Raw genomic sequence first — 11,506 nt, 5'->3', positions numbered from 1 at the left:
CGTAGCTCCAAGACCAGGAAGAACTACAGGCCATACTCCGTAGCTCCAAGACCAGGAAGAACTACAGGTCATACTCCGTAGCTCCAAGACCAGGAAGAACTACAGGTCATACTCCGTAGCTCCCCGACCAGGAAGAACTACAGGTCATACTCCGTAGCTCCCCGACCAGAAAGAACTACAGGTCATACTCCACAGCTCCCCGACCAGGAAGAACTACAGGTCATACTCCGTAGCTCCCCGACCAGGAAGAACTACAGGTCATACTCCGTAGCTCCCCGACCAGGAAGAACTACAGGTCATACTCCGCAGCTCCCCGACCAGGAAGAACTACAGGTCATACTCCGCAGCTCCCCGACCAGGAAGAACTACAGGTCATACTCGACAGCTCCCCGACCAGGAAGAACTACAGGTCATACTCCACAGCTCCAAGACCAGGAAGAACTACAGGTCATACTCCGCAGCTCCCCGACCAGGAAGAACTACAGGTCATACTCCGTAGCTCCCCGACCAGGAAGAACTACAGGTCATACTCCGTAGCTCCCCGACCAGAAAGAACTACAGGTCATACTCCGTAGCTCCCCGACCAGAAGGGAATACAGGTCATACTCCGTAGCTCCCCGACCAGGAAGAACTACAGGTCATACTCCGTAGCTCCCCGACCAGGAAGAACTACAGGTCATACTCCGTAGCTCCCCGACCAGGAAGAACTACAGGTCATACTCCGTAGCTCCCCGACCAGGAAGAACTACAGGTCATACTCCGTAGCTCCCCGACCAGAAAGAACTACAGGTCATACTCCGTAGCTCCCCGACCAGGAAGAACTACAGGTCATACTCCGTAGCTCCCCGACCAGGAAGAACTACAGGTCATACTCCACAGCTCCAAGACCAGGAAGAACTACAGGTCATACTCCGTAGCTCCCCGACCAGGAAGAACTACAGGTCATACTCCACAGCTCCAAGACCAGGAAGAACTACAGGTCATACTCCGTAGCTCCTCGACCAGAAAAAAAAACTACAGGGTGACATCTAAACGAAAAAAAAAGCCACCACAACAACCAGTCCGGTGGAACTTTTTGGGCCTCGAGAAAATATAACAGACGGACCCGATTCTCTTTTGAGGCAATCAAATTTCCTGTTTTCTTTTTCTGGGAGAAAGAAAAGTCATTTTTCTGATTTTAACTTTATTTCCGGTATGGTTGGGGAAGCCCTGAGAGAGAAAGAGAGAGAGAGAGAGAGAGAGGGAGATAGATAAATGGGTAGAGAGACGGGGGGAGATAGATGAATAGATAGAGAGAGAGAGTATTAGGAAATCACACAATTCATTTTCCTGATTTTTACTTCATTTCCGGTATGACTGGGAAACCCTTAAGATGAATAGATAGAGAAACAGGGGGAGATAGATAAGTAGATAGAGAGAGAGGGTGAGATAGATAAATATATAGAGATAGAGGGGGAGATCGATAGATAGATAGAGAGAGAGAGGGGGGGATAGATGAATAGATAGAGAGAGAGGGGGAGATGGATGAATAGATAGATAGAGAGGGGGGATCGATAAATAGATAGAGAAAGAGGGGGAGATCGATAGATAGATAAATAGATTGAGAGAGAAAGAGAGATAGATGCATAAATAGAGAGAGAGGGAGAGATAGATAAATAGGTAGATAGAGAGAGAGGGAGATAGATAAATAGATAGAGAGAGAAAGAGAGATAGATGCATAGATAGAGAGAGAGGGAGAGGTAGATAAGTAGATAGAGAAAGAAGGGGAGATAGATAAATAGATAGAGAGAGATGGGGAGATAGATAAACAGATAAAGAGAGAGGGGGAGATCGATAAATGGATAGAGAAAGAGAGGGAGATAGATAAGTAGATAGATAGAGAGGGGGAGATCGATAAATAGATAGAGAAAGAGGGGGAGATAGATAAATAGATAGATAGAGAGAGGGAGATAGATGAATAGATAGAGAAAGAGGGAGAGATAGATGAATAGATAGAGTGAGAGTATTAAGGTAGCACACAACTTGCCAAAGGAATACTGTGAGCGCCCCTCGCCTCCCCAACTTCCTTCACTCGTCGGTACACGAGCCTCAGGCACTCACTCACCAAGTTACGTCGGCGAGGCTAAGTTCGTTGCGTCGATACTCGTGTGTGAGAGGAATAAAATGCTCGTAGCGTTAATTGGTAATACTAGGGACGGCGACTACAGGGGAATGCAGCTTGGAGGAGCATTTTCTAGTAGCTCGGGAGGGAGGTAGTAGTTCCAGCAGCAGCAGCAGCAGCAGGAGGGTTCAGATTGCTGGCATTCTTTTGCGAGGTGAACAGCGGCGTCGGTGGCGAGGAGAACGGTGTGTAGAACGTGGAACACCTGTGAACTCGAGTGAGCTGTGGCCAGTTGGTGGAGTGTTTGTGGGACAAGTTCTTGGCGTGCGGCTCGAGGAGATGAGAGAAGCTACGGAGTGCGGACGGTGAATCACTTGCTATCAAGTCGTTCGTCTCTGGTTCGTGACTAAAGGGAGGGCTCACCCTTCGTTGAACTTGTCGAGCCTCCTTGTGGTGGTTCTATGATGTGTGTATGTGTGTGTGGCTAACCCTTCGTTGAGCATGTCGAGCCTCCTTGTGGTGGTTCTATGCTGTGTGTATGTGTGTGTGGCTAACCCTTCGTTGAGCATGTCGAGCCTCCCTGTGGTGGTTCTATGCCGTGTGTATGTGTGTGTGGCTCACCCTTCGTTGAGCATGTCGAGCCTCCTTGTGGTGGTTCTATGCTTTGTGTATGTGTGTGTGGCTAACCCTTCGTTGAACTTGTCGAGCCTCCTTGTGGTGGTTCTATGTTGTGTGTATGTGTGTGTGGCTAACCCTTCGTTGAACTTGTCGAGCCTCCTTGTGGTGGTTCTATGCTGTGTGTATGTGTGTGTGGCTAACCCTTCGTTGAACTTGTTGAGCCTCCCTGTGGTGGTTCTATGCTGTGTGTATGTGTGTGTGGCTAACCCTTCGTTGAACTTGTTGAGCCTCCCTGTGGTGGTTCTATGCTGTGTGTATGTGTGTGTGGCTAACCCTTCGTTGAACTTGTTGAGCCTCCCTGTGGTGGTTCTATGCTGTGTGTATGTGTGTGTATGTTGGGGGCCGGAGGGGGGGAGGGGGGGGGAGGGCACAAAGCGTCCAGCACTACCATTTCCCTGCAAGGATCCGCCAGTGTAGAGGCGGTCGGCTACACGGAGAGAAGACGGCAGTTTTGCGATGGTTTCCAATGCTCTTTGACACCGTAGCTGAGGAAGGTGTAGGTGAAAGAGACTGCTGGTGTGGTTATCCGATAGAGTAGAGCCACCTGGACGAAGGAGAAGACAAAATGACACCGTAGCTGAGTAAGGTGTAGGTGTAAGAGACTTCTGGTGTGGTTATCCGATAGAATAGAGCCACCTGGACGACGGAAAAGACAAAATGACACCGTAGCTGAGTAAGGTGTAGGTGTAAGAGACTTCTGGTGTGGTTATCCGATAGAATAGAGCCACCTGGACGACGGAAAAGACAAAATGACACCGTAGCTGAGGAAGGTGTAGGTGTAAGAGACAGCTGGTGTGGATATGCGATAGAGTAGAGCCACATGGACGAAGGAGAAGACAAAATACACTCGTATCCAGTGAGGTCTTAATGGTGTGTGTAAGATGGGGAGAAGGGTGTGGGTAATGCAAACACTTGAAGCTGAAATATACAACATTGGAGTAGATTCTCTCAGCAAGTGGGGGAGAGCGAGAGAGAGAGGGGAGGGGGGGGGGAGAAGGAGAGAGAGAGAGAGTGAAACAGAGAAAGGCAGGCAGGCAGGTAGACATACAGACAAAAAAAATAAGAGAGAAAAAAAGGCAAGGTGAAGACAGACAGACAGAGAAAGATAAAAGAACTGACAGACAGAGAAAAGAAAGACAGAGAGGGACAGAGACAGACAGACAAAGAAATACAGAACAGACAGGCCAACAGACAGTCATAACAGAACGGAAGTACTGTTCTAGCTGATACGCAGTGCATGGTTTTCCATCAATCATCGAAAAATAATTCCTAAGATGCTTATCGAAAAGTAAAGATTTCTGAAGGTTTAGAGAGCATCGTATCCCATCTCTGCGCTCCCGTTATGCAGATATTGTGTGAATTCGATCGCACAAAACTGGGAAAGAATTGGTGATTAAGAAGATATTCGAAGAAAGAGAAAGAAGGGAGAAGCATATATATGTATATATATATATATATATATATATATATATATATATATATATATATATATATATATATATATATATATGTAGAGAGAGAGAGAGAGAGAGAGAGAGAAAGAGAGAGAGACAGAGAGAGAGAGAGAGAGAGAGACAGAGAGAGAGAGAGAGAGAGAGAGAAAGAAAGAGAGAGAGAGACAGACTAATAGACAAACAGACTGATACACATATAAGCAGACTGGCGGACACAAACAAACATTTTCTGATAATTCACATCTCTATCTATTTAATCATAATCTTTCGAAGACAAGAAAAAAATTGAATTAGTAATCTATATATAAAAAAAATCCAGACTAAATATTTTTTCCTGAAATGTGTCCTCGCACCAATGTACCGAAACAGTTTTAAAAAAAGATTGCAGAATCCCGTTCCTTTGCCTCATAAAATAGAATAATTCCAAGCCTCACTCATCATGAAAAGCAATCCATCGTTGTACAATATAATTCCGAGACAGGAAGATAAAAAAAAGAAAAATAAAATGATATAAACCCCGATTTTCCGATTTGAACGACAGAAGCGTTTCGCCGAGAGATTGCAGTGAGCTCTGGCTTGGGCTTCAATTGATTCATCTGTTTCTTATATAATGATAATAATCTATATATAATGATATATGATAATCTGTTTGCCGCTTATATAATGAGTCCTGGATACCTGGATTCACGGGCGATCGATGCAGATCCTGAGCGAAGTGTCCGGATTCGGAAGAGAAGGAAGGAAGGTTGTGAGACGAATCCGGTTGAGGTCTTCTGGAGGTATGGAGGAAGGGGAGAAATATTGGTTGGGTTGTGGGGAATGTGTGCATAGATATTTATACGTACAGGCGTATACACATACAATTGCACACACACACACACACACACACACACACACATATACACAGACTCACACACAGACACACACACACGCACACATACGCACACACACACACACACACACATCTATATCTATATATGCTTATATAGATAAATATATAGATACACAGATAGGTAGATAGACAGATATATGCATGTATATATATTATACTGTATTATATTTATATATTTGCATAAGAAAATATTTATGCATATATATATACATGTATGTATGATTGCATGTATGTGTAAATGTGTGTCGATACATGTACATATACGCATTTTGAATAAACTGGAAAGAAGAAAAAATAAACATCAAAACAAAAGTGTTTCAGACCCGGGAAGGAATAATGCAATATAAAACAGCTTACGAAAAAAATGAGTCAACTTTCGTAAAGCCGCCCTTTATTACCAGATAAAAAGGCCAACTGAGCAAAACACAGATACCAGATATAACGGGCTTCACTTTTTTCACCTTAGATAAGCCGAAGAAATCCCCCCCCCTCCTCCTCCCTTCACTCCCCCCTCCCCTCCTCCTCCCTTCACTCCCCCCCTCCCCTCCTCCTCCCTTCACTCCCCCCCCTCCCCTCCTCCTTCCCTCTACTCCCCCCCTCCCCTCCTCCTCCCTTCACTCCCCCCCCCCCTCCTCCTCCCTTCACTCCCCCCTCCCCTCCTCCTCCCTTCACTCCCCCCCCTCCTCCTCCCTTCACTCCCCCTCCTCCTCCTCCCTTCACTCCCCCCCCCTCCTCCTCCCTTCACTCCCCCCCCCCCTCCTCCTCCCTTCACTCCCCCCTCCCCTCCTCCCTTAACTCCCCCCCTCCCCTCCTCCTCCCTTCACTCCTCCCCCTCCTCCTCCCTTCACTCCCCCCCTCCTCCTCCTCCCTTCACCCCCTCCCCCCATGGGTAGGCAGGTGGGGGCGCCCCTACGAGCCTCAGGCCTAACACAGGGGTCTAGGCACTGTCTTGTGGCATTGCACGCGACAAGTGCCACTTCACGAATGACAAATGGCCTGTCACAGTAGCTTTATGGATGGGTGTTCTATGGGCATAAGAGGAACTGAAGTAGTAATGAATATGTATAGATATTTGATTCATCATTAAGCGGTGATAATGCATTGGATTATATGTGTATGTGTGCATGTATATGTGGATATATATATGTATATGCGTATGTGTGTGTTTCTGTGTGTGTGTGTGTGTGTGTGTGTGTGTGTGTGTGTGTGTGTGTGTGTGTGTGTGTTTCTGTGTATGTGTGTGGGTGTGTCTGTATGTAGATAGATAAATGTAGATATATATACACATGTATTTATTTGTGTATATCTATATATGTATGTATGCTATACACATAAACTATACACATCAATACTACAACCAATACAACAGTCACTGCCTACAGATGATTAACCTCATCAACTAAGATAGCGTAAGGTTTTAAGCGAAAGGATTATATTGCCCTGAAAGCAAAACAACTGCTGTTTTGTGAATCTGAGTTTTGATTTTTTTTTTTTTTTTTTTTTTTTTTTTTTTTTTTTTTTTTTTTTTTTTTGGCGAAATCAGACACGCCAGCGTCCCGAAGGCAACCCGGATCGCGACGAAATACTGGCAGGCTTGCTCGCGAAAACAGCTACATACGTTAAAAGAAACAAGGCAACCTTACCCGAAAGCGACGGTGTTGGCTTGCACACCCGATGAGATATACTGCCTTGTTGTTCTAAACTAAATACGCCTCTGGTTTCGCCTTTGTTCTCTTTGGGATTAAGAAGTAGACAGGAGAGAAAAAAGTGAAGTGAAATGAGGCAATAACGAAATGGAATAAATAAAAAGAGACAAAAAAAGTTAAGTGAAATGAGATTAAATGAGATCATAGCGAAATGGAATAAATAAAAAAAAGAAAGTGAAATGATGAGAAAGATGTAGACAGGAGAGAAAAAAGTGAAGTGAAATGAGATTAAATGAGATCATAACGAAATGGAATAAATAAAAAAGAGACAATGAAATGATGAGAAAGAAGTAGACAGGGAAAAAAAAGTGAAGTGAAATGAGATTAAATGAGATCATAACGAAATGGAATAAATAAAAAAAAGAAAGTGAAATGATGAGAAAGAAGTAGACAGGAGAAAAAAAAGTGAAGTGAAATGAAATTAAATGAGATCATAACGAAATGGAATGAATAAAAAGAGACAGTGAAATGATGAGAAAGAAGTAGACAGGGGAAAAGAGTGAAGTGAAATGAGGCTATAACGAAATGGAATAAATGAAAAGAGACAGTGAAATGACGAGAAAGAAGTAGACAGGAGAAAAAAGTGAAGTGAAATGAAGCTATAACGAAATGGAATAAATAAAAAGAGACAGTGAAAAGATGAGAAAGAAGTAGACAGGAGGAAAAAGTGAAGTGAAATGAGATTATAACGAAATGGAATAAATAAAAAAAGTGAAATGATGAGAAAGAAGTAGACAGGAGAAAAAAGTGAAGTGAAATAAGGCAATAACGAAATGGAATAAATAAAAAGAGACAGTGAAATGATGAGAAAGAAGTAGACAGGAGAAAAAAGTGAAGTTAAAGGAAGCAAAAACGAAATGGAATAAATAAAAAAAAAAGTGAAATGATGAGAAAAAAGTAGACAGGAGAGAAAAAAGTGAAGTTAAAGGAGGCAATAACGAAATGGAATAAATAAAAAGAGACAGTGAAATGATGAGAAAGAAGTAGACAGGAGAGAAAAAGTGAAGTGACTTGAGGCTGTAACGAAATGGAATAAATAAAAAGAGACAGTGAAATGATGAGAAAGAAGTAGACAGGAGAATAAGTGAAGTGAAATGAAGCTATAACGAAATGGAATAAATAAAAAGAGACAGTGAAAAGATGAGAAAGAAGTAGACAGGAGGAAAAAGTGAAGTGAAATGAGATTATAACGAAATGGAATAAATAAAAAGAGACAGTGAAATGATGAGAAAGAAGTAGACAGGAGAAAAAAAGTGAAGTGAAATGAGGCTATAACGAAATGGAATGAATAAAAAGAGACAGTGAAATGATGAGAAAGAAGTAGACAGGAGGAAAAAAGTGAAGTGAAATGAGGCTATAACGAAATGGAATAAATAAAAAGAGACAGTGAAATGATGAGAAAGAAGTAGACAGGAGAGAAAAAAGTGAAGTGAAATGAGATTATAACGAAATGGAATAAATAAAAAGAGACAGTGAAATGATGAGAAAGAAGTAGACAGGAGAAAAAAGTGAAGTGAAATGAGATAATAACGAAATGGAATAAATAAAAAGAGACAGTGAAATGATGAGAAAGAAGTAGACAGGGAGAAAAAAGTGAAGTGAAATAAGGCAATAACGAAATAGAATAAATAAAAAGAGACTGTGAAATGATGAGAAAGAAGTAGACAGGAGAATAAGTGAAGTGAAATGAAGCTATAACGAAATGGAATAAATAAAAAGAGACAGTGAAATGATGAGAAAGAAGTAGACAGGAGAAAAAAGTGAAGTGAAATGAGGCTGTAACGAAATGGAATAAATAAAAAGAGACAGTGAAATGATGAGAAAGAAGTAGACAGGAGAAAAAAGTGAAGTGAAATGAGGCAATAACGAAATGGAATAAATAAAAAGAGACAGTGAAATGATGAGAAAGAAGTAGACAGGAGAAAAAAAGTGAAGTGAAATGAGGCAATAACGAAATGGAATAAATAAAAAGAGACAGTGAAATGATGAGAAAGAAGTAGACAGGAGAAAAAAGTGAAGTGAAATGAGATTATAACGAAATGGAATAAATAAAAAAAAGAAAGTGAAATGATGAGAAAGAAGTAGACAGGAGAAAAAAGTGAAGTGAAATGAGGCAATAACGAAATGGAATAAATAAAAAGAGACAGTGAGATGATGATAAAGAAGTAGACAGGAGAAAAAAGTGAAGTGAAATGAGGCAATAACGAAATGGAATAAATAAAAAAAGACAGTGAAATGATGAGAAAGAAGTAGACAGGAGAGAAAAAAGTGAAGTGAAATGAGGCAATAACGAAATGGAATTAATAAAAAAGACAGAGTGAAATGAAGGGAAATATTCAGGGACGTAACTTGAGAGTAGCGAAGTAAAAATCTCTTTTATTGGCTTCAGAATGTGACATAATTAAAAGTTTATCTGAATTATGCGTATGTGAAAGGGGCTTTACATTACCATATACTTCAAGCTGCAAAGAAAGAGACAAAGGCAGTTTAACGTACAGAAGAGAGGGAGAGAGAAAGGACAACAAAAGAGAGAGAAACAAGAGGGGAAAATAAGGACCAAAGAAGAGGGAAAAAAAAAAAACAAGAGTGAAAAGTAAGAAAAAAAAAGAAAAAAAAAAGAGACCATAAAGAATAAGGACCAAAGAAGAGAGAGAAAAAAAGAAACAAAAGTGAAAAATAAAGACAAAAAAGAGAGAGAGAGAGAGAGAGAGAGAGAGACAGAGAGAGAGAGAGAGATCATAAAGAAAAAAGGGAACAACGCGGTCAGCTTTCGTAAATTATAGTTTAAGTCAGGTTTAAGAAGGGGTGCTGGGGCGGGCGGGGGATGGGGGGTGGGGAGGATGAGGGGGTTGTTCCCAGACAGGAATATACGGGACGCCTGACTTATCAAGAAGGAACGGAGGGACAGAAAATCCTGACGTTTATGACGCGGGGGAGAGAAAAGGAGGCGAGCTTTACTTGTTTTGAGGAGAGAGAACTCCTTGGAAGATGGCTGCGGCGTCTTGAGGAGACCCCCGCGGGATTTGCAGCTGGATGGCGCTATATGTCCTCAGCGTACGAGTGTCTCTGCTGAACGTATATCTGTCTGTTTGAATAGAGAAAGAGAGACAGACAGAGAAACTGATAGACAGAGGGGACGGACTTACAGATAGACAAACTGATAGCCAGACAAAGACTGACAGACAGACAGAAACAGAGACAGACAAAGTGATAGACAGAGACAGACAGACAGATAAACTGATAGACAGAGATAGACAGACAGACAAACTGATAGACAGATATGGACAGACAGACAGACAAACTGATAGACAAAGACTGACAAACAGAGAGACAAACTGATAGACAGACAGAGACTGACAGATGGACAAACTGATAGATAGACAAAGAGACAGACAGAGAGACAAACTGATAAAAAGACAGAGACAGACAGATAGACAAACTGATAGACAGACAAAGACTGACAGACAGAGAGACAAACTGATAAACAGACAGAGACAGACAGATAGACAAACTGATAAACAGACAGAGACAGACAGATAGACAAACTGATAGACAGACAGTGAAGACAAAGTATGAACTGACAGATAGATAGACTGATCGAGAGACAGATGAGTTGACAAATGTTTACCTACATAGCTACATGGATTGATAGATAGATTGATATATAGAGAGACAAACAGATAGATGCATATATGTAGGTAGACAGATGGATATAAATGTATGTATACATAGTACACATGCTAGCATATTTGTGGGTGAGTGTGGATGTTCACGTTCGTTTGTATGTGTGTGTTTGTGTGTGTGTGCTTGCGTGTGTGTGTGTGTGTGTGTGTGTCTGAGTGTGTGTGTGTGTGTGTGTGTGTGTGTGCTGTGTGTGTGATTGTGTATTCACGTTTGTACATGTGTGCACGTACGTGTCTATTAGTGTGAGGTGACTGTGTCTGTCCCTATGAATATAACCCCGTTAATATATACACATGTATATAAAAATCGAAAAAAAAAATCATCCCAGATGCTAATCAAACAATGACTCTACCCCCTAATCCCTGTCCCCAATCCCCGAATCCCTCGTCCTCTCGACCAAAAGGAAATTCATTAGACCGAAACTGAAGATGTAGATGAAGAAGATTATCCGCTATGATGCAACAAAGTGCTAAATGTGATTACGTTGCGCGAGATTAGATTGCATTTTAGATCAAGATATGAGTTTAGCTTTGACAAGTGATGTGAATTTAGTTGATTAGGAAAATAATATTTGATGCGGATGATTAATACGGGAAATGTTTATGATAGACGAAATAGTCATAAATTAATGATATTAATGGAATATCAATAGCAGTCATGACTGTAATAGTAATGATGGTAATAACAACAATAAAAATGATAGTACTAGAAGTAGACGTAGTAGAAGTACTAACAGTACTAGTAATAATAACTAGGATAATGATTCAGTGAAATTAATTATGATAATATTGATTATGAAAATAATAGTAATGATAATTTCAATAATGATAATGATAATGATAATGCTATTGATAATAATAATAACAGTAATAATAATAGTAGCAATAAGAATTATAATTATCATGATAATACGGATATTATCGATAGGAATGATAATATTAGTTATAATGATGATAATTATGATAACAGTCATAATGATGATAATAATGAT

The sequence above is a fragment of the Penaeus vannamei genome, chromosome 11, assembly GCF_042767895.1.
Source record: "Penaeus vannamei isolate JL-2024 chromosome 11, ASM4276789v1, whole genome shotgun sequence".
NCBI classification, from domain to species: domain Eukaryota; kingdom Metazoa; phylum Arthropoda; class Malacostraca; order Decapoda; family Penaeidae; genus Penaeus; species Penaeus vannamei.
This window is presented reverse-complemented; position numbering follows the sequence as displayed.